The sequence below is a fragment of the Helianthus annuus genome, chromosome 9 (genome assembly GCF_002127325.2).
Source record: "Helianthus annuus cultivar XRQ/B chromosome 9, HanXRQr2.0-SUNRISE, whole genome shotgun sequence".
Taxonomy (NCBI): domain Eukaryota; kingdom Viridiplantae; phylum Streptophyta; class Magnoliopsida; order Asterales; family Asteraceae; genus Helianthus; species Helianthus annuus.
The window spans coordinates 47592295-47614698 of NC_035441.2; the positions used below are offsets into that span (position 1 = coordinate 47592295).

General features: G+C 38.4%; 1 non-coding gene across 1 annotated transcript; it reads left to right on the forward strand.

Moving 5' to 3' along the window:
• The first annotated feature begins 21043 nt into the window (after window positions 1-21043).
• Window positions 21044-21150, forward strand: LOC118482434. Its single transcript, XR_004868473.1, has one exon. It is a non-coding gene; the product is annotated as a small nucleolar RNA R71 (small nucleolar RNA).
• Window positions 21151-22404: the final 1254 nt, after the last annotated feature.

Here is a 22404-nt window from a genome sequence, read left to right on the forward strand (position 1 = left end):
TGATATTTTGATTTGAGTTGGAGGACCTGGAAGTCTGTTGAGACTTGAATGGTGTCATCTGCACCAATGTCCTATGCAATTAATAATCACTGGTGGTCTACATCAGCCATTACAATTCTTGGAGCTGCAAATGCACGTGCAGCCGACATGGTCACAATGCCTATGGGTCCAGCCCCAAAGATCGAAACTTTATTGTCTGGGTTGATATCGACACGCCTACAATCATGGACACCAACATTAAGTGGATCTCACATGGCCCCTTGCCCCTTCTTCCAAACTCGCATTATCTGGTGTAGTTAGTAACTTTAGTGTATGGGTTCCACTCAACATACTTTTTATATCCTTACACAAGATAACAAAATAGAAAAAGTCATATGTGTAGTTAGTCAAAAGCGATCCCTAAAAAATATGGAAAATAGCAAATCACATAGACTTGTACCATGAGAACAATCAGATTGCTAGCCTCAACTAATGACCTTTGTCCTGTGGTCCCTCTCACTTGGGACTTTCAAGTTGAAATGTCTTTCTCTTTAGGATCTTCTGCAACTAACGATTTATCTCCACTAAGCCTTAACTGAAAGATGAAAAACCCAAAAATCTAAGCAATAGACAAGTAATAAAAATGCAAATAAACAACCAAAATACCCAAATTGTACATATATGAGTTTGATAGTAGAAATCAATAACCTGAGATAGAAATTGATCCAAGAACATTAAGGACCTGAAATAAACAGAAAAAAAAAGTGGAAACCATGAAACCCTAACGCCCAAATTCGTCGTTTGAATTGATGATTGTGGTCCCTTAATCGCAATTTATGCTACCAATGACCATTTTGAATCAAGAATTGCGTACCTTGTGATCGATTTCAGAAATTTTGTGGAGCCAGTATGTGTTAACGGACGACGACAGAGTGTATAACCGAGGCGGCGCTGGTGTCCGACTCAAACAACAGTGGCAGCGAGTAGAGGAGAAGGGCTTCCCAGTGGCAATTGTATGAAGCAAACCATTAATACTGTCTTTAAACTTTGATAACCACTCACCACTGTCAATGAAAACGCCCCTGTGTCGCCACCACCTTCCAGCAACGTGGCGAAGAAGGGGAAAAGAGTGCTCGTGATGGAATAGAAGTGGAAGAGTTTTTGGTTCACTGGCAAACATATGTTTTTAAGAAGATATAAATGTCAGATATAAGGAAGGGTATATGAAGATTTCTGCAAATCGTGAATTGATGTAAACTGAAGATAAAAATCTAGAATATAGCTATACCTTCGAATCTAAACAAATGGAGACTTGCCATGGCGATGATTTCCAGCGACGGGGTTAAACATCAAAGATTTCAGGGCTTCAATCCGGAGGGTGGTCGGCTGCATCATCATCTGAAGAAATTAGGGCTGATACGCATCGATCTGGTTACGATTGTGTGTGTATGTACATACTAGATTGGTGTGGTTGTTTGATGGAGCATGTTGGTTGAATTTCATGGGAGAATTGGAAGAAACCCTTGTATAGTAATTGGATAGAGAGCGATGGAGGGGAATGGGGTAAAAATGTAGGTTTGAGATACATGAGGTCTGCTTTTAAAGGAAGTGTACATGGAAGTTACAGGGAGACGACGTGGGAGAGATTAACTGTTTAAAACTTCCTTATTTTAGGAGAGAGAGAGCATAACTTGCATGAACTACCAGTATTGCAGTTTTTTATTTAAGTTTAAAGGGTCAAGATCAAAAGTTGATGAGTTTAGATGGCTAAGATTATTCTAAAAGTTGGTTAGACTTAATGGGTTCCATATATATATATAATTACAAAGTATTATGTTTCACGCTAACAAACTAATTGGCAGTTCTCTTATCACGAATCAGTTGAACAGACCAATCTCAAGGGAACTCATAAACATCAGCACTTTGAGGTCTTTGTAAATTTCTTTCATCAATTATCTCATCAAATTTACTTTCATTTTTACCTTATGTAACTGTCAATTCAGGAGTCGATGCCATGGTGCATGCTTTTTGCAGATGATATTGGATTAGTGGCAGAGACTAAACAATGCCTGAACGTGAGGGTAGAGGAGTGGTGGGTAGTTTTAGAGCGCAAGGAATTAAGAATTACCCGTTCAAAGATTCAGTATCGTTATTGTGATTGTAGGGGTGTAGCCAATGAAGATGGCTCCCAGATCACCATTGAGGGTCAAGTGTTCCCGTCAACAAATAGGTTCAAGTAACTAAGATCGCTTGTGCAAAAGGATGGTGAGATATATGGTGATGTAGCCTACCACATCTAGGTTTGCTTGCTGGTGTAGATGGAAAGTTGCCACGGGTGTATTATGCGACAAGAGGTTCCACCCAAATTAAAGGGGAAATTTTATAAGTTGGCAGTTAAACATGCTATGGGACAGAGTGTTGGGTTATCAATAAGACCCAAGCACGCAAGATTGAGGTAGTAGAGATGACGATACTGAAGTGGATGTGCGGATACATGAGGTTAGACCAGATAAGAAATAAGGTTTTTAGGGAAAGGCGGGGAGTGGCTCGTACTTCAGATAAGATTAAAGAGGGGCGATTGAGATGGTTTGGGCATGTGAAGAAGAGGCAAACGACGACACCAGTTACAACAATGGAAACCATCACTATGGAAGGGATGAGTGGTAGAGCCGTAGAGATAGACCCAAATTGACTTGGGATGAGTGCATTAGGCATGATTAACTAGAGTTACACCTCTCTAGGGACATGGTACATGATAGGAGTTTTTGGAGGCATGGGATTAACGTTAAGGACCTTGTAGAGGCGGGTACAGTAAGATATTATCTTACTAATGTCTTAGGAACTTAGATTTTTCTACTCTTTTAGGGGTCTTTGTAGGCGATTGTCTTCGTGTAACCATGCTTACATCATATTGTATGAACATATATATATATATATAATATATATATATATATATATATATATATATATATTTGTTTGTTTGTGTCCTTTTTGTAGTATTACTCTCTCACCACTTTTTCTGTGCCGGTAGCTCCTATTTCTATGTTTTGAGCTATGTTTGTTTGTTTTTGAGTTAGGTGTCTCTCTCAAAGTAACCTCCTTCCCAGACCCTACCAGTAGCATTGTTATTTATGAGATTTATTAGGCATGGTTGCTATTTTACTACAATTAATCAATTATGTTGTTAATTAGATTCGTAGAGGACAATATGAACATGTTCTTCCTTTTCTTATTTATATTATATTATAACTTTGTAGTTGAATTCATGGTGTGTTTGTTGTTAGTTTGTTGTTTTCAATCTAAAGCCAAATGGCTTTATTTTTCGTGTCGTGTTCTCCAAACAGGGTGACTCAACGGGGTGTGTCGGTTCGGTTGAAGATTATTAAGATGTTCGTCAAACTCATCACTAAGATATTCATCTCCTCGATCCGATCGAAGTATCTTAATGGTCTTAGACAGTTGATTATGTACCTCATTTCGGTACTCTTTGAACTTTTCAAAAGTTTCATGTTTTTGCTTCAAAAGATAAATATAATCGTAATCTACTGAAATCGTCAACAGTAAATGAAACGAAGTACCTCCTCCGCATTTCTACCTTTTTTTCTAAAAGGTACGCATGCATCAGGATGTACCAGTCCTCATAGATCCTTAGCTTTTTCGTCAACATTCGTGAAAGGTGCCTTGGTTAACTTTCCACTTTAACTTGATTTGAATTTGTCAACATACCCTTTTCCTGTGGAATCTAGGTCCCCATCGGTTTAGAGTTTCTTGACACAATTCCTATTCATGTGTCCAAATTAGGGATAAGATCGGTACCATACCGATACTGTACCGGTACTAATACCGAAAATACCGATACCTTTAGTTAAATGGTTTGGTTTTGTTACAAAACTTTGTTTCGATCCTCATCAATAATTGGTTTCTTTACATTGGGAATAATATGGGTTTGGGTTTTGTTTTGCAAGACCAAATTGGTAGTTTGTGAATAGATCCCTCTACAATATGTCCTATAACTATCACGTATATCAAATAAACGAAAGAATTCATGTGTATGTGGTTTCGTAACCAGGTGGAACTAGATCATACATCTTATTTTGCAAACCTAAAACCCAAAGATTGGTCATCTTTCTCATATATATTTTAAACCTAATTTCATTTTCTTTTAGTTCTAGCAATTCATCAAATCAATCAACTTTTTGATTTTAATTTTAATGTTTAGTTTAATGAATTACTTGACTTTTGATAATTTTTGCTGACTCTTTGTGGATATGATACAATACTTTCCCTTACTAGTTAAAGGTAGCTAACAACTTATTTTTAATCTTATTTTTTATTAATCTTTCGCTATCGATCATGTATCGATCGAACAAAAACTTTAGTGTTACTGGTATTTATATTTATGGTTTTCGTTTTTGATACGAGACAGATTCGCTATTTTTACACTACCGCTAAACGTATAAATAAATAGGTCATACTTTGTGTAGGAAGAAAATAAAGTTAATTATGTTTTTCGTCCATTTGGTTTGTCAAAAATCATTATTCAGTTCATTAGTTTACAAAATGTCAAAACAGTGTCTATGATTTCACTTTCATAACTATTACAATCCACCCACACTAACGTCATCCAATTATTCTGTTAGTCTATTTGAAATGACCATAATGCCATGCCCCTATTATTAAAATTAAATAAATAAAGAGTTATTATATTTTTTGTCCCTATGTTTTGTTAAAAATAACCATTACAATCCATTAGTTAAAATTTTCCAAAACAGTACCAGAATCCTTCACTTTACTTTTCACTCTTCCCGTTTCTTGAGATCCTACCAGAACATCACCTGCTCCGCTTCCCCAAATCTGTTCCGACGACTTAGTTTCACCACCGCTCCCCTCCACCGTATCACCATCAATTAGATCTCTTTCGTCACCTCCGCCGGCGTCAAACCTGTCTCCGCCCGGTTAGACCATAATCAAAATCGCTGACCACCTACCTTTACCCATCACAATTGAAATCGTTGGCCACCTGATTTTCCACATCACAATCGACGTCAGTAGGAAAACTTGAGGCTTACCTGAAAAACATGAGGGGTGGAGATGAAGGTGTTGTTTGTTTTTTAAGTGGTAAAACGTCTGCATTCTGCGGACCATATCAGCAGACATCTGTAGAAGAAGAGGTGGACCAAACCTCTGCAGTCTGCAAGAAGAAGACTGTTTGTTTTTTTAACGTATGTAGACTTCTAAAATAAACTGGTGGTGGTGTACGAACGGTAGTGGTGGGTGGTGGTGGTGCTGCTGGACTGTGGGTGGTGATGTGCGTAAAGTGTGTTATATTTTTTATATATATATTAAGCCCTTTTTACACTTTTTAGCCAAGTTTCAAATTTATAAAACACGATATTTACTAACACTAGACACATATATGGGCAAGTGCACCCATCGTGGACGTAGTATAGTGTTGGTAAGATACCGAGGTCGTCCAAGGACACAAGAGCTTTTAATACCGGTTTATCCTCAACGTCTAATCAAATCAAAATGTTAGAAAAAGGTTTTTAAACTAAGAAAATAAAACTAACTAAATGCTGAAAAATAAAATAAAAGTAAAAACAGATAGACAAGATGAATCACTTGGATCCATGTAACACCTCGAAAATTCACGTCCTATAATGTATTGACACGTGTCATAAGCTTGAACGAGTCAATGAATACTATAGAGGGACTAAAGTTGACAAACATAGAAAGTATGTGAATTCAAGGGTTCAAAATGTCAACAATGGATAAATATGCCCTACAATATCCCTACATGATGTTTATACCCTTAAACGAATGATTCATGGGTCATACGAAGCTCATTGTGAAAGAAAGTGAGAAATTACAAACTACAGGGGTTAAATGTGTCAACATGTTTAAGTTATACCTCTGAGTGACCTTTTAGCAAACCCGAAGCTTTGTAAAGGTAAATTATGCTCACTAGAATGCACGGTAAGAATTTCATAAAGTTTCATTGCCGTAAGAGAAAGTTATGATCAAATTCGTCTGCGAGGGGTTAAAAGCGTCAATGTTGAAAGTTAAGACTTTTCGGGTAATAACAGGGTAAACAAGGACTTAACATGATGGGTAAAAGTCTAGGGGCCCTTGTAGGTAATTTGGAAGGGGTCAAAGTGCAAGAGATAAGTTAAGTTGACCTTTCGAAGAGCCAAGAGCCAACCTGCAATTAATGAAAAGATTTGGAATCAGATCTGAAGGCTCATGCGGGCCGCGTAAAGCCAAGGAGGATCCTTACGCGGGCCGCCTGGCACACCCAGATGCAGAAAATCGTTTTTGTTGCCTGTTCAGCCCATGTAAACGACTTATGTTGCCTTTAAACACTTCCAAGAGCTGCCTAAACATCCCCTAGACATTTAGGGACACTTGTTAGCGATCAAACATTAATGGTAGACCTTGTTGTCAACAATCTATGAAGTTATGAACACTATATAAAGCCCATTGTTGCACACTTTGATCATTCATTCATTCCTTCATCTGCTGATCATTTCTGGAGCTCAAGACCTCCTTCTAAGCTTCCCTAGTCGTGCATAGGACCTTTGTAAGTATGCTTGACCTTTCCATATTGAGTTTTCGCTTAGTTTTAGCATAGAAGTCAAACCGTCGTAATTAACGGTTGACTTAACGATTAATCACTATTGGTCTAGTGATTTGTCGAATCAAAGGTAGTTATAAGTTGGTAATCATGTGGGCTTTAACCCTTAAAAGGGCACCCTCTGATTCCCATTCTAACTAGATCAAATGTCGGGTCAAAGTTGTTTATAAAAAGTCAACAAAAGCTAGATTTTCGATTTAATGCATAAGTAGCAATGTAGAAGGCGTATAACCTATTTTATCACTCATATAACTTGGTAATGAGTTTAAGAACTGATCTAAGCTTGTTGATCCGACAATTTCCTGTTTTGACCCGGTTCGGAACCGAAAGTCGCAAAACTTTGACTTTTGCTTTGACTTCAGTTCTGACCCGTTTTAGTATGATTTAGATATGCCTTAGGATTCTCTTAGGACCAGGTTACATGATGGTATAACCCTTTGTGGCTGGTTCGTTGTTTGTCCGAGACGTTTGTACATTTCCGTTAAATGCTCAATGTTGACCATAATGCCCTTTTGACCTTAAAACGAGAATTTTGGACATGTGAAAGGACAATAACCTTGGTTACTGATTTCTAAACATGTCCCTAAAAATTTCATGTCAATCCGAGGTCCAGAATAGGAGTTATGCTAAGTAGCGCAATTAAGAAAACTTTTGTAATTAAACGGCGCACTTAGCATAAAGCCTATCTAAACTCAAATTTCGACACCAAACGTTTTACACACTGATGTAGAATAATATTTTGAGATTTTTAAAGATTTTTAATTATTTTTAACCTGCTCATAGCCTACGGTTATGACCTCAATTCGGTAAATACCGAATATACCCTTTTCGGACATAAAATGAGTTCTACATAGTATTTTAACACGAATCCAATTGCTACTGATTTTAAATACCTAATCAGAAAACTCAGATTTCCTGTTTAACCCGGAAATCGCTTTTATAATCTTTAAAATGACCGAAATACCCCTACGGGGCGTATATTGGAGTTAAACTCGTTTTGTGCAAAATGGAAGATATCCTACTGATATTACAACATATTTAGAGCATATTGACTTAGGAAACTTGTATAGGACTCTTACTGTTACCCGATACGCCTCCTGCGCGTTCGGTTCGGTTTATGTAACTAGTTTGCATAAATTAGCCGAAACGGGTCAAACCTTATCATTTTTATCTCAAAATTCAGAATGTGTTCAGTTTACCCATATTATACAAGTCTTCAAACTTGTCGGGTCTAAATCACATTCCAATCAGGTCTTCGCTTAATCATGCGTTTTGAGCCGTAAACCTTTCCTTAAAACTAACCGGTCTAAGTTACGACTTAAATAAGACCCGTTAGGAATCTAATAGGTTAATAAAACCTTCGTTCCAGATTGAGAGCCCCAGTAGAAGTACTTGCGCTTGCTAATTTGAATATACGGCTGAGTGTAAATTGCTTTTGCTAGCTCAGGTAAATACTTTTAACTTATTTTCCCTATACGGGCTTGGGATACGGTATTATAATAATACCGCTTGGTCGGGTATTGAATGTTTAGTCGGATTGTGATTAAATTATTGAGGTAACCCGCTTTAATCTGTATTGTTTGAAATAAAAGCTTTTAGGGGTTAATGACCATGTCCCGGATATCCCTGACATCATTGTATTATAAAATGGCCATGTCTTATGCACGAGGTGTAGGCATACCCCTGACAGTGCATAAGGGAAACGGTATCTCACTCTCTTGTGGGCCTATACTTGTGGCGTGTCTGTTAATCTTGACTCGATTTCTACATCGGGCCCTGAACGTACAACGAACATGTAAATCTGTATACAAGATTATAAAGATAATTGTCCCAAGTTATAAAAGATATGTTGTGCCTTGTGCATTCAAATCAATTTTATTAAACCTTTTCAAATGAGTCGGTTAATTGTATTTACCAGTGTAAACTGACGTATTTTCCAAAAAAGGTTAAGTGACAGGTACTGGACGTAATTGGCTGGAAGCTCAGGGCGTTAATAAGGAATCTTGCAAGTTCTAGATGCCTAAAGTCTGTTGAACAGTTTTCTTTTATTTGATCCGCCTGTGGATCCTTTACTTTCCGTTGTAATACTTTGACATTACTTTATATTTGGAATGTAATATATTTATCTTTTGCTTCCGCTGTGCATTTATATATTGTGTTGTTTGACTATGATGACATCAATTACGTCACGATACTCCCCACCGGGCCCACCGGTGATACGTGGAAATTCGGGGTGTGACAGGTTGGTATCAGAGCCAACATTAAGTGAATTAAACACTAGCCTTTTGTGTTTAATCTCAATGACACAGTAGCACATTCCTTAAAAACTTCTGAGTCTGGACTTAACAAAGGAATACTCTAAATTCTAATCTGGAACTTATTGCTTCCAAATTTTTATTGGATACGTCGCCAAGCGAAGAAGCTGTATTAGAATTTCTCCTCATCCAGAGCCTAGAAATGCTGAGCTTCGTACCGCAACTAGGATAAAACGTACATCCAGGGAGAAAACATTCAGAGATAAAGTGAAAACTTCTTGTGCTGAAGATCGTATCTACAATAAGTCCTTATAAGGACATGTTTATCTTTTTAATCCCTTCTTGGACAACATCTTTCCTTTCAAGTTCCATTAGGGCAATTACATACTCCTGTTATCGTTTTGTATGAATATAATATATCAAATTAATCAAATATTTATCCATTTTCATAATTGATCTACCAGAATATATATTGAAAGAATCTTAAAGGGGTAAAGCCTAGCTTGAATGTCATTAAAGACCTAGCTATGATGGAAAAACCTGTTTAAAAGAGATTCAGATTCTTGTTAACATCTGAAAACATGTTAACGCTCCTGACAACAATAATATGATAAAATTACACTTGTCATCTTTGCATTAGGGAATTCCAAACCCTTATCTAGCCTAGTAATTTAGAATCATGGCTTAGATCATCAAATGAAGATGATCATATTATAAACATCCATAAGTGATGAAATGCCTACGGGCCATACTTATTGTCCTAAGGGACAAAATACAGTTGATGTCTTTGACTCTCTGTCAAGAAAAGGTAATGAAACATGTTCAAACCTTAGTGCCTAGACTCTCTGAAGTCATGGCTTATAAATGTAAGACGGTCCTTGTGACTAGGCCTTCTGTGCCACTTTAATATCCTTAATGTTTCATAACTAGGATAAATGATAATGAAGATACTAATTAAATATAACTGACAAATTAACCAATATGGTTCATATTACCATGGTGGATGAATCGTCAAAAATGATGATTCCAAAATAACATCTGAGTAAATAATTGTCATTATGTATGTAGCAATCAAGCTACATGGCTGGATCGGATGAGGTCAACAGCCATCCGAGGGAGGATAATGATGCTTCCAGAGTTAATATAACTGGTGCGGAACTGCGGGCAGTAATAGATAATGCCGTTACACGAGCTCTCGACAGACAGTGTGATGAATCAAGTGATACACACTCTAAGACTCTATCTGTGGCTCGTAGTAAGCCCCTTTCTAAATCACACGAGTCGAAGGAAGACGATAATCGTAACTCGTCAAATCAAAAGAGTGTCCCGTCTAGACAGGTGGTGCTTTATCAAGAGGCACCAGTTAAGACCTGCTCATATAAATATTTTGTCTCCTGCAAACCCAGAGACTTTACAGGAGAAAAAGGAGCCATCGATTGCATGACGTGGCTCGATGAGATGGACACCATTGTAGATATTAGTGGATATGCAGACCAAGACATTGTGAAGTTTGTTTCACAATCTTTCAAAGGAGAAGCCCTAGCTTGGTGGAGGTCACTGATTCAAGCTACGGGGAAGACCCCTTTGTACAACATGACTTGGAATCAGTTCGTTGCTCTTATCAAAGAGAACTACTGTCCTCAACATGAAGTTGAGAAAATTGAGACTGAATTCTTGACATTAGTCATGGAGAACTTAGATTGTCAAGCATACCTTACAAGTTTCAATACTATGTCTCGATTGGTTCCTTACTTAATCACGCCGGAACCAAAGCGTATAGCTCGCTTTATTGGGGGTCTAGCCCCAGAAATAAAGGCAAGTGTGAAAGCATCGAGACCTACTACGTTCAGGTCAGCGGCCGACCTGTCGCTGTCTCTTACACTCGATGTAGTCAGAAACAAGGCTGCCAAAGCCTCTGAATATGGAAACCGTAAAAGGGAGGATGAGGATTCTCATCGCTCCGATAAGAAGACAGAGAGGAACTCTGAGGATAAGAAGAGTTCCGGGTTTAAGAAAAACAGCCAGCAGTCGGGTGAGAAGACCAGGTGCGAAACCTGTAGGAAATACCACCTGGGGAAATGCAGATTTGAGTTTTAGCCTCTGCTTTGTGGGATTTGCAAGTCTAAAGAACATAAAACGTTGGAATGCAAGAAGTTGAAGGATGCAACCTGCTACGGTTGCAACGAAAAGGGGCATATCAAGACTAACTGCCCTAGAAATCAGAAGAAGTCCGAAGAAGCCAAGAGAACAAACGCATGAGTATTCAGGATGAACGCCCAGGAGATGGTGCAGTATGATAAATAATATAGCAGGTACCTTTCCTTATCAAGCAGTTATGCAGAAATTAGTTACTACTGGCATATATAATTCTATAATGAATAATAATTGTTGAGAACTGTTGTCTCCGCCTGTTTAGGACTCCGGTCATTTAATGCTTGATGTAAATTTGCCGATGATACTTAAGAAAACGCTCCAACAAATCTTAGATTGATATTTGTATCTATTAGGAATTACTCTTTTCTGATACCCTGATGACAAGCTTTCAAGCTATCCAAAACTCATCAATATAATAAAGACAGATGTGACATTGTGATCCCCTGTCAAAAAGATGATGGATTAGGTCCAAACCTTAAATGCCATTGATGGTCTTTCTTGACCTAGGCTAAACATAATGAATATATATTAAATAACATTCATTAAGAATGTTAGTACTATATTAGCCTGTATGGTCTATAGATACCATGGTTAGTATATGTTAATGCCATCAGGATGAAGAATAGCATTTGTTGGATTGCAACTAAGGAATTGTTTTATTGATATTAGGAATCAATATCGATTATGGAAAACTCGGATAAGACAGCGGTTGATCGTGTTATGAATGATGCGACACATTCCAATGATACTACGATTGTGAGCCTTAGAATTTCCGAAGATGCTCTTCAAACTATGATAAACGCAGCTGTTGGGAAGGCTGTGAAGGAGGCTGTGAAAAAGTTCAAGGAGCCCCATGCTACTCGCTCCAAATTTTATCTAGGACCACATTTCCTTACTCATAAGGAGGACCTTGTTCATACCTCAAATGCAAAAGATAAGCTAAAAAGGAAAAGGGAGGGAATTAACTCTCAGAGCTCTATAAAGAAGAACAAACAAAAGTCCAACCAGAAACCGGTGTGCAAGACCTGCAAGAAACGCCATTATGGAAAGTGCAGGTTCGAACCAAAATCCCAATCACAACCAAGGGTTTGCGGGATCTGCAAATCAGGGGAACATAAAACGTTGGACTGCAAGGACATGGAGAATATAGTCTGCTTCAGCTGTAATGAGAAAGGCCACATCAAGACCACGTGCCCTGAATATGTCAAAGGAAATGCGGCTAAAGAAGGAAATCCTAAGAATGAAAACGCCTAAATACCTAAGCTAGTTCATAAATAATGGCCTCAGGTACATTCCCTAACTTTTTATCAGAAATTTAAATGCTAAGAGTTTTTATTTTGGTTCGGACACCAATAAATCCTTCATAAACGATAGGTGTAGCAAGCTTTTAAAAACGTTTCATAAAGACCCTATATATTAAGCGTAAGGTAAAACCTACACGTAGAAAATTCACAGGAACTATTCCTTCTATTCCTGTCAGAAATCTTCAATCATAAAGTCCTAATGTACCCTTTCTCCAGATAAAGTACAACATCCTATAAAATTGATATCCATTTGATCTCCATTGATTTCAAATACCAAATGGTATGACGAAAGCGCCATATGAGAATTCGTGTATCTTAATATGTTCCATAGATTGCTTCCATGCCTGATCAGTATGGGGGTTTAATGCATGGAACCACAAGGATATTCAAATAAGCATATGGTACCAAAGTCAACCAGTAGTATTCAAAGAGGATATCTAGAAAATGGAAAAAAAATTTTCAAGTAAGTGTCTTTGATTAAATCTGTGGACTCGTACACGAGTCACTCATTGGACACAAGCAAGGATGGATGAACTGGAGCCTGAGATTCGGAAAATCTCTGTGATCTCCCTGCATCTTGATTATCTTCTCCTGAGACTACCCTGTTTACCTCCCGAGAGCGAGTAGAGTTAAGATTTATATCCCATTTAGGGCTGCATCATTATTATGAATTCTCCAAGACAGCTAGTACCATTATTGGAAAGGGTCGAAAACCCTGATTAAGTAAGTTTTGAAATAGAGGATTCATGTAGCCTAACTCAATATTCCGAGAGTTCGGTATAGTTAATTAAGTAAGACGGTTCATTCTGCTTATGCATTATTACCGCAACCCTAAAATAGGCATCGATCAGGAAATTCCATCAACTGCCCAGGATCGTCGATTTGTTCGACTAACGACAAGGATTAGTTATTCCCTGAAATTAATTAAGCAGTGGTTGGAATAACCATCTTACCTTAAGATAAGCTTTCTATAACGATTGATATATAAGCATCAAGGCTGCTCCTTTGGAGACCTTGTATAGGTAGAATGTTAAACATCTATTGTTCGGACAATAGATTGGTAAGCCCAATATTCAGGATCCGAAAGTTGCATTGGAAACAACAAACAAGATCATACAAATCCCTAATCATCTGTAAGAAGCCAATATTCGAAAGAAAATCAAGGATTACGGAAAATAGCGAACCTCCTAGATTCTTGGTAAGGAATAAGGTTCAACAAGGGATATCACCCAGGAAGGTATGCCAAATTGTTAAATTTTCAGGCTAGTTAAGCCCTGAATATATATAGAATCATTCGAAGGAAATCGAATGTATCAAGATCAAGTAGCTTATAAGCTAAAACCTATTTAAGAAGCTTGACGGAGCTCGCAATATACTGCACACTAGTGACTAAAGGATGTATTTCACCAATAAGTCAGGAAACACTATCACACAATGATGTGCAGATTTGTTATGTGATAAGCATCCTGTGTCGATTAAGGATCGACATGATTAGAAGCCCCAAAAAAAAGATACATGTACCTATTATAAAGGTCAATTGGAGTACCTTAGAGGCTTAAAGGTACTGGGGAAGATTAAGCCCAAAATAAGACAGAAAATACTTCCTTTACTTTAACAAATCTCGAGGTTGAGATTTCTTTTAAGGGGGTGAGGATGTAACACCTCGAAAATTCACGTCCTATAATGTATTGACACGTGTCATAAGCTTGAACGAGTCAATGAATACTATAGAGGGACTAAAGTTGACAAACATAGAAAGTATGTTTATTCAAGGGTTCAAAATGTCAACAATGGATAAATATGCCCTACAATATCCCTACATGATGTTTATATCCTTAAACGAATGATTCATGGGTCATACGAAGCTCATTATGAAAGAAAGTGAGAAATTACAAACTACAGGGGTTAAATGTGTCAACATGTTTAAGTTATACCTCTGAGTGACCTTTTAGCAAACTTGAAGCTTTGTAAAGGTAAATTATGCTCACTAGAATGCACGGTAAGAATTTCATAAAGTTTCATTGCCGTATGAGAAAGTTATGATCAAATTCGTCTGCGAGGGGTTAAAAGCGTCAACGTTGAAAGTTAAAACTTTTTGGGTAATAACAGGGAAAACAAGGACTTAACATGATGGGTAAAAGTCTAGGGGCCCTTGTAGGTAATTTGGAAGGGGTCAAAGTGCAAGAGATAAGTTAAGTTGACCTTTCGAAGAGCCAAGAGCCAACCTGCAATTAATGAAAAGATTTGGAATCAGATCTGAAGGCTCACGCGGGCCGCGTAAAGCCAAGGAGGATCCTTACGCGGGCCGCCTGGCACGCCAAGATGCAGAAAATCATTTTTGTTGCCTGTTCAGCCCATGTAAACGACTTATGTTGCCTTTAAACACTTCCAAGAGCTGCCTAAACATCCCCTAGACATTTAGGGACACTTGTTAGTGATCAAACATCAATGGTAGACCTTGTTGTCAACAATCTATGAAGTTATGAACACTATATAAAGCCCATTGTTGCACACTTTGATCATTCATTCATTCCTTCATCTGCTGATCATTTCTGGAGCTCAAGACCTCCTTCAAAGCTTCCCTAGTCATGCATAGGACCTTTGTAAGTATGCTTGACCTTTCCTTATTGAGTTTTCGCTTAGTTTTAGCTTAGAAGTCAAACCGTCGAAATTAACGGTTGACTTAACGATTAATCACTATTGGTCCAGTGATTTGTCGAATCAAAGGTAGTTATAAGTTGGTAATCATGTGGGCTTTAAACCCTTAAAAGGGCACCCTCTGATTCCCATTCTAACTAGATCAAATGTCGGGTCAAAGTTGTTTATAAAAAGTCAACAGAAGCTAGATTTTCAATTTAATGCATAAGTAGCAATGTAGAAGGCGTATAACCTATTTTATCACTCATATAACTTGGTAATGAGTTTAAGAACTGATCTAAGCTTGTTGATCCGACAATTTCCTGTTTTGACCCGGTGTGGAACCGAAAGTCGCAAAACTTTCACTTTTGCTTTGACTTCAGTTCTGACCCGTTTTAGTATGATTTAGATATGCCTTAGGACTCTCTTAGGACCAGGTTACATGATGGTATAACCCTCTGTGGCTGGTTCGTTGTTTGTCCGAGTCGTTTGTACATTTCCGCTAAATGCTCATTGTTGACCATAATGCCCTTTTGACCTTAAAACGAGAATTTTGGACATGTGAAAGGACAATAACCTTGGTTACTGATTTCTAAACATGTCCCTAAAAATTTCATGTCAATCTGAGGTCCAGAATAGGAGTTATGCTAAATAGCGCAATTAAGAAAACTTTTGTAATTAAACGGCGCACTTAGCATAAAGCCTATCTAAACCCAAATTTCGACACCAAACGTTTTACACGCTGATGTAGAATAATATTTTGAGATTTTTAATTATTTTTAACCTGCTCATAGCCTACGGTTATGACCTCAATTCGGTAAATACCGAATATACCCTTTTCGGACATAAAATGAGTTCTACATAGTATTTTAATACGAATCCAATTGCTACTGATTTTAAATAATAAATAAAGCATTTTCAACTTTATAACCTAATTTGAAAACTCAGATTTTCTGTTTAACCCGGAAATCTCTTTTATAATCTTTAAAATGACCGAAATACCCCTACGGGGCGTATATTGGAGTTAAACTCGTTCTGTGCAAAATGGAAGATATCCTACTGATATCACAACATATTTAGAGCATATTGACTTAGGAAACTTGTATAGGACTCTTACTGTTACCCGATACGCCTCCTGTGCGTTCGGTTCGGTTTATGTAACTAGTTTGCATAAATTAGCCGAAACGGGTCAAACCTTATCATTTTTATCTCAAAATTCAGAATGTGTTCAGTTTACCCATATTATACAAGTCTCCAAACTTGTCGGGTCTAAATCACATTCCAATCCGGTCTTCGCTTAATCATGCGTTTTGAGCCGTAAACCTTTCCTTAAAACTAACCGGTCTAAGTTACGACTTAAATAAGACCCGTTAGGAATCTAATAGGTTAATAAAACCTTCGTTCCAGATTGAGAGCCCAGTAGAAGTACTTGCGCTTGCTGATTTGAATATACGGCTGAGTGTAAATTGCTTTTGCTAGCTCAGGTAAATACTTTTAACTTATTTTCCCTATACGGGCTTGGGATACGGTATTATAATAATACCGCTTGGTCGGGTATTGAATGTTTAGTCGGATTGTGATTAAATTATTGAGGTAACCCGCTTTAATCTGTATTGTTTGAAATAAAAGCCTTTAGGGGTTAATGACCATGTCCCAGATATCCCTGACATCATTGTATTATAAAATGGCCATGTCTTATGCACGAGGTGTAGGCATACCCCTGACAGTGCATAAGGGAAACGGTATCTCACTCTCTTGTGGGCCTATACTTGTGGCGTGTCTGTTAATCTTGACTCGATTTCTACATCGGGCCCTGAACGTACAATGAACATGTAAATTTGTATACAAGATTATAAAGATAATTGTCCCAACTTATAAAAGATATATTGTGCCTTGTGCATTCAAATCAATTTTATTAAACCTTTTCAAATGAGTCGGTTAATTGTATTTACCAGTGTAAACTGACGTATTTTCCAAAAAGGGTTAAGTGACAGGTACTGAACGTAATTGGCTGGAAGCTCAGGGCGTTAATAAGGAATCTTGCAAGTTCTAGATGCCTAAAGTCTATTGAACAGTTTTCTTTTATTTGATCCGCCTGTGGATCCTTTACTTTCCGTTGTAATACTTTAACATTACTTTATATTCGGAATGTAATATATTTATCTTTTGCTTCCGCTGTGCATTTATATATTGTGTTGTTTGACTACGATGACATCAATTACGTCACGATACTCCCCACCGGGCCCACCGGTGATACGTGGGCACGACGCCGTGTCCACTGGGCACACCCCCATGTTCACTGGGCACGGCCCCGTGGGGAGCAATAGAAGCTTCTACAGGTTTGTCTTTTCTGCTGCTTCTTGGGCACGGCCCCGTGCTCGCTGAGCACGGGGCGTGTTCAGCCTTCTATCTTCCTTGTTTTGCTTGGGAGGATGCTGTCGAGGGGTCGGGCAATCCACTTTTGTTCCTTTTCTTGTATTTATGTTAGATTTAACTGCCTTTTTGCTTCTTTTGTTAATTTGAGCTCATTTAATCCTGAAAATACAAAAGGAAGACAAAAACACACTTTTTCCAACATTAGTACTTAAAAAGGGTTAGTTTTATGCCTCATTTGATGTAATTTATATGTTGCATTTTACACACATCAAATACCCCCACACTTGAATTTTTGCTTGTCCTCAAGCAAAACTCTTTAATATGTGGCTTACACTCCCAAATAGAATGGGTAGAAGAGAAGGTTTTGGCTTGTCATAGAGTGTCGGGATTTTCCAAGATTGTTTAGGTTTTATTTTTACTTATTTACAATCTTATTCGTCATGATTTATTAAAAACTTTTCATAAGGTAAATTATTTATTAAGGCATAACATACTTTTCTAAAATTCCATTTATATATACAAGTTTACATACCTCACGGGAGAAATCACTCACACTCGGCCGAAGGTGTATTTTTAGTGAATCACTCGAGAGCGGCAAGGAACTTATTCCTACCATAAGCTTGCCAAGCAATCAATCCTCCTCCTTTTTAACTTTATACCTTGGTAAATATCAAGAGGACTTTTTTAGGGTGAAGGGTTAGGCTTGGGCTAAAGGTGGGTAGTTGGGTTAGTGGTTAGTAGAAAAGGGCGAAAGTCGTAAAAAGCGTCGGTTTTCGTAAAACATTTTGTTTTTGTGACTTTTTATTTTAAATGAAGTATTTCTTCAAAAAAGCTTTTGTTTGAGGAGCTTTGTTTGTTTATTTCTAACTTCATTGTAAATATATATATATATATATATATATATTTTAGTCACACGAAAACCGAGCTTGTTACTAAAATAAAGGGTAAAAATAAAAAGGGTTTTTGGTGGGTAAAAAGGGTTTTGGGTTAAGAAATGAAAAGGTTTAGGCTCAAAGGGGTTAACTAGGGGGAATTTTTGGGTAGGTGAAAAGAAAAATAAAAATAATGGTGTTGAAAGAAAAAAAGGGTTAGTTCTAATACCTCCATCATTTACTTACTTGGGTTTAGGTTGGTAAGGACCGGGAAGGAATTGTCGTGGCAAGTTCTAGAGTCGTAAGAACCAAGCGGCTATTCACACAAGAAACGAAAAAAATGAGCATTTAACGTAAAGATGTATATTTGTATGCTCAATAAAGGCTCAAAACTCACTTTTGTGGGAATTGGTTTTTATGTGATCGAGTATATATAATCGAATTTTAACTAAGCTTGTCATGCCGTTTCATAATTTTCTTATGTTGGTTCTTTTTATCACGACGTTATCGGTTGTAAACTTATAAAAATATAACCTTGTTAGTCTTAGAATTCCCAACTTAAACTTAGACAAGTAAAAAAAAATGAAAATTTTTGAAAAAAATTTGGGGTGATTAGCGGTTCCAATAGAGTTTTGTGTAAGGCTTGTTATTAGGATTTGCAAAATTCAAGGTTTTCGCATCCCCCCACACTTAAATTACACATTGTCCTCAATGTGTCCCAAAAATAAATTTTTAGGTTGATTGAATGTGTAAAATAGTGTTAAAAGCAAAAATTTATGTTACTGGCAGTCTGGACACGGCCCCGTGGGGACCGGGCACGGCCCCGTGTTCAGGTGCCAGTAACAATAATTAAAGAAAAGAAACAGTAGCCTGGACACGGGGGCGTGTTTGGTGAACACGGCCCGTGTCCAGTTACCTGAACTGGGCATTTGTTTGCAGGATGTTCAGCACGAGGCCGTGTTGGCTGGGCACGACCCGTGCTGAACTTACTGTAATGGGGAAATTGTTGTCGGATGCCTTGTTTTCATGCATGGGTTTATGTTTCTCGTTTCCCTTGTCATCCTTGACCATCATGAGTGTGTTTTATTCCTGCAAATTAAAACTAAAAGATTAAGCTTAAGCTAAGGATAGTTCCGCGGATTGCCTCCGTGGTGCGCCACGTTTATAAGGGTCCTTGGCTAGACCCAAGGCAAGGTTATATGTTTTCTGAGCGGGATGTTTTGCATCCCATGTTGCACCGTCGGAGAGCATCATCCAAACTCAAATCAATAACCTTCATGTAATTGACCGGGTCATCGTCCTCTATTTTCTTCCCAACCCCGAACTTTACTTCATCATCCCCATATTTCAAAGTGAGTGTTCCGTCATTCATATCTACCACTGCTTGTGCGGTGGCGAGAAATGGTCTCCCTAATATGAGGGGGACTTTGGTGTCTTCTTCCATATCAAGTATGACAAAGTCGGCCGGGTAGACGAAATTGTCGACCTTGACTAGGATATTTTCAATGACACCTTGCGGGAATTTGACGGATCGATCAGCAAGTTGTATACTCATTTTTGTAGGACTCGTTTTTCCTAGGCCGAGTTTTTTGAACATTGATGAGGGCATGAGGTTAATGCTAGCCCCAAGGTCGGCTAGTGCATTACGAACGGGGGAGTCACCGATTGAGCAAGGAATTGTGAAGCTTCCGGGATCGATTTTCTTTTGGGGGAGTTTGTTGAGTACGAGGGCAGAGCATTCTTCGCCTAAGTTAACTAATTGCAATGTTTCAATTTTCCTTTTATGAGTGAGGAAGTCCCTCATGAACTTAGAGTATTTAGGCATTTGGGTTAGGACATCAATGAAAGGAATGTTGACATGCAATTGTTTTAGTAAACTTTCGAATTTTGCGAATTGCTCATCGGTCTTTTGTCGGATTAACCTACCAGGGTACGAACTCGAGGAGCCTTGGTAGGCTCTGATGAGGGAGGGGAACCTTTCTCTTGTAAGGGCGGTGTTACGGTCTCCTCGGTAGGCGGCGGGCCTTCCGTAGGACCCACGGTGCGGTTCCGTAGTGTTATGAGATGAACTTGCGCCTTTGGGTTTGTTTCGTTATTGCTTGGTAACGCGCCTTGTGGTCTCTCGGAGAAATTTTGTGCTACTTGACTTATTTGTTTTTCGATGTTTTGAATACTAGCTTGTTGATTTCTAAAATTTGATTCTAATTGTAGAAACCTATCCGAGTTTTTCTTTTCAGTGTCGGAGATGAGGCAAGATATAGTATCTTCAAGCCTTTCTCGTCCACCTTGTTGTTGAGAGAAATTTTGTGACTCATTTCTTGGTTGTTGAAAGTTTGTTCGTTGGTTTATGTTTTGTTGGTTACTACCATTGCCGGGTTCTCTCCAACCAAGGTTAGGGTGATTTCGCCATCCTTGGTTGTAGGTACCCGTTGGAGGACCCGACGGCCTAGGTCTATTATCAATGTAGTTTACCGATTCTTGTTGATCGTCTGTTTCTTTCATACAACTCCAATTTTCATGTGGCCCACCACACCCTTCACAAGCCATAACCAAGACTGTTTTTGTCATTTCCAATTTTTTATTTTCGAAGAAAGGGCCTCGATTTGGGCTTGTAAAGAAGTGCTTTCATCAACCTTATGGGCGCCAGGGGCAATGGATTTATTGCCTCGGGGAGTGTGCCACTGAAAATTGGTTTGAGCAATTTCCTCAATTTGATTATATATTTCATGTGGGCAGCGATTACCTAAAAGTCCCCCGGAGCTAGAGTCCAGTGTTTGCCTTGTGTGTGGCAACAGCCCATTATAGAAAGTGGACACTTGTTGCCATATCGCAAGGCCGTGATGTGGACACTTTCGCAATAGCTCCTTGAACCTTTCCCAAGTTTCATATAAGGATTCCCCGTCCTCTTGTGAATATGTATTAATTTCAGTCATTAATTTAGCCGTTTTAGCGGGAGGGAAATACTTATATAGAATTTTTTGGGCTAGTTCGTCCCAAGTGTTTACCGATCCAGCTGGGAGGGCGTTAAGCCAAGCTTTTGCTCGGTCTTTTAGTGAAAAGGGAAACATTCGGAGGCGGATGGCATCATTTGATGCTCCATTGATCCGAAAAGTATCACATATTTCTAAGAAATTAGTAATATGTAGATGGGGATCCTCGTCCGCAAGCCCATGGAAGGTTGCAGAGTTTTGAAGCATCTGTATCAAATGCGGCCGAAGTTCGAAGTTATTGGTTTCAACATTCAGTGCATTGATAGCGGCACCGAGATTACCTACGGTGGGTCGTAGATAATCCATGAGGGTACGTTGGTCCGCCATTGGAAGTGGGCTCCCCGAAACCTTCTCTTGGCTTTTAGCTTTTAGTCTTTTTCTGAGAAAGCGTTCGGGTTCTTCTAGAGGTTCTTTTATGTCTTTGTTAGAATTGGAGCTCATACACTACGTAGCGGTGGCGTCTGGTTCCAAGTTCTGCAACAAAAACAAAAAAGATTGTTGGTCAGAAGGTTCACCATGGCCCCGTGCTCAGTGAACACGGCCCGTGGTCGGAGTTACAGTGATTGTTTTCCAGATCCCAGTTACTTGAGAGTTGGACACGGCCTCGTGTTGCACCGACACGGCCCCGTGGTCAGCCTTCTGTAACTTGGAAAACTAAAAACTGTTAGTAACAATGCTGGGCACGGCCCGTGTCCGACCAGGCACGACCCGTGCTGAGCTCTGCAAAAGCTGAAAAACTAAGAAAATCCTAAAAAATTAAAAAGAAGATAAAAAAATGATTAGGCCATTGATTCCTAACTTTCTTAAAATCCTTGTGTCCCCAGCGGCGCCAAAAACTTGATGTGCGTAAAGTGTGTTATATTTTTGATATATATATTAAGCCCTTTTTACACTTTTAGCCAAGTTTTAAATTTATAAAACACGATATTTACTAACACTAGACACACATATGGGCAAGTGCACCCATCGTGGACGTAGTATAGTGTTGGTAAGATACCGAGGTCGTCCAAGGACACAAGAGCTTTTAATACCGGTTTATCCTCAACGTCTAATCAAATCAAAATGTTAGAAAAAGGTTTTTAAACTAAGAAAATAAAACTAACTAAATGCTGAAAAATAAAATAAAAGTAAAAACAGATAGACAAGATGAATCACTTGGATCCGACTCGTGTGTTAGTATAACCTTTGATTATTTTCGCACTT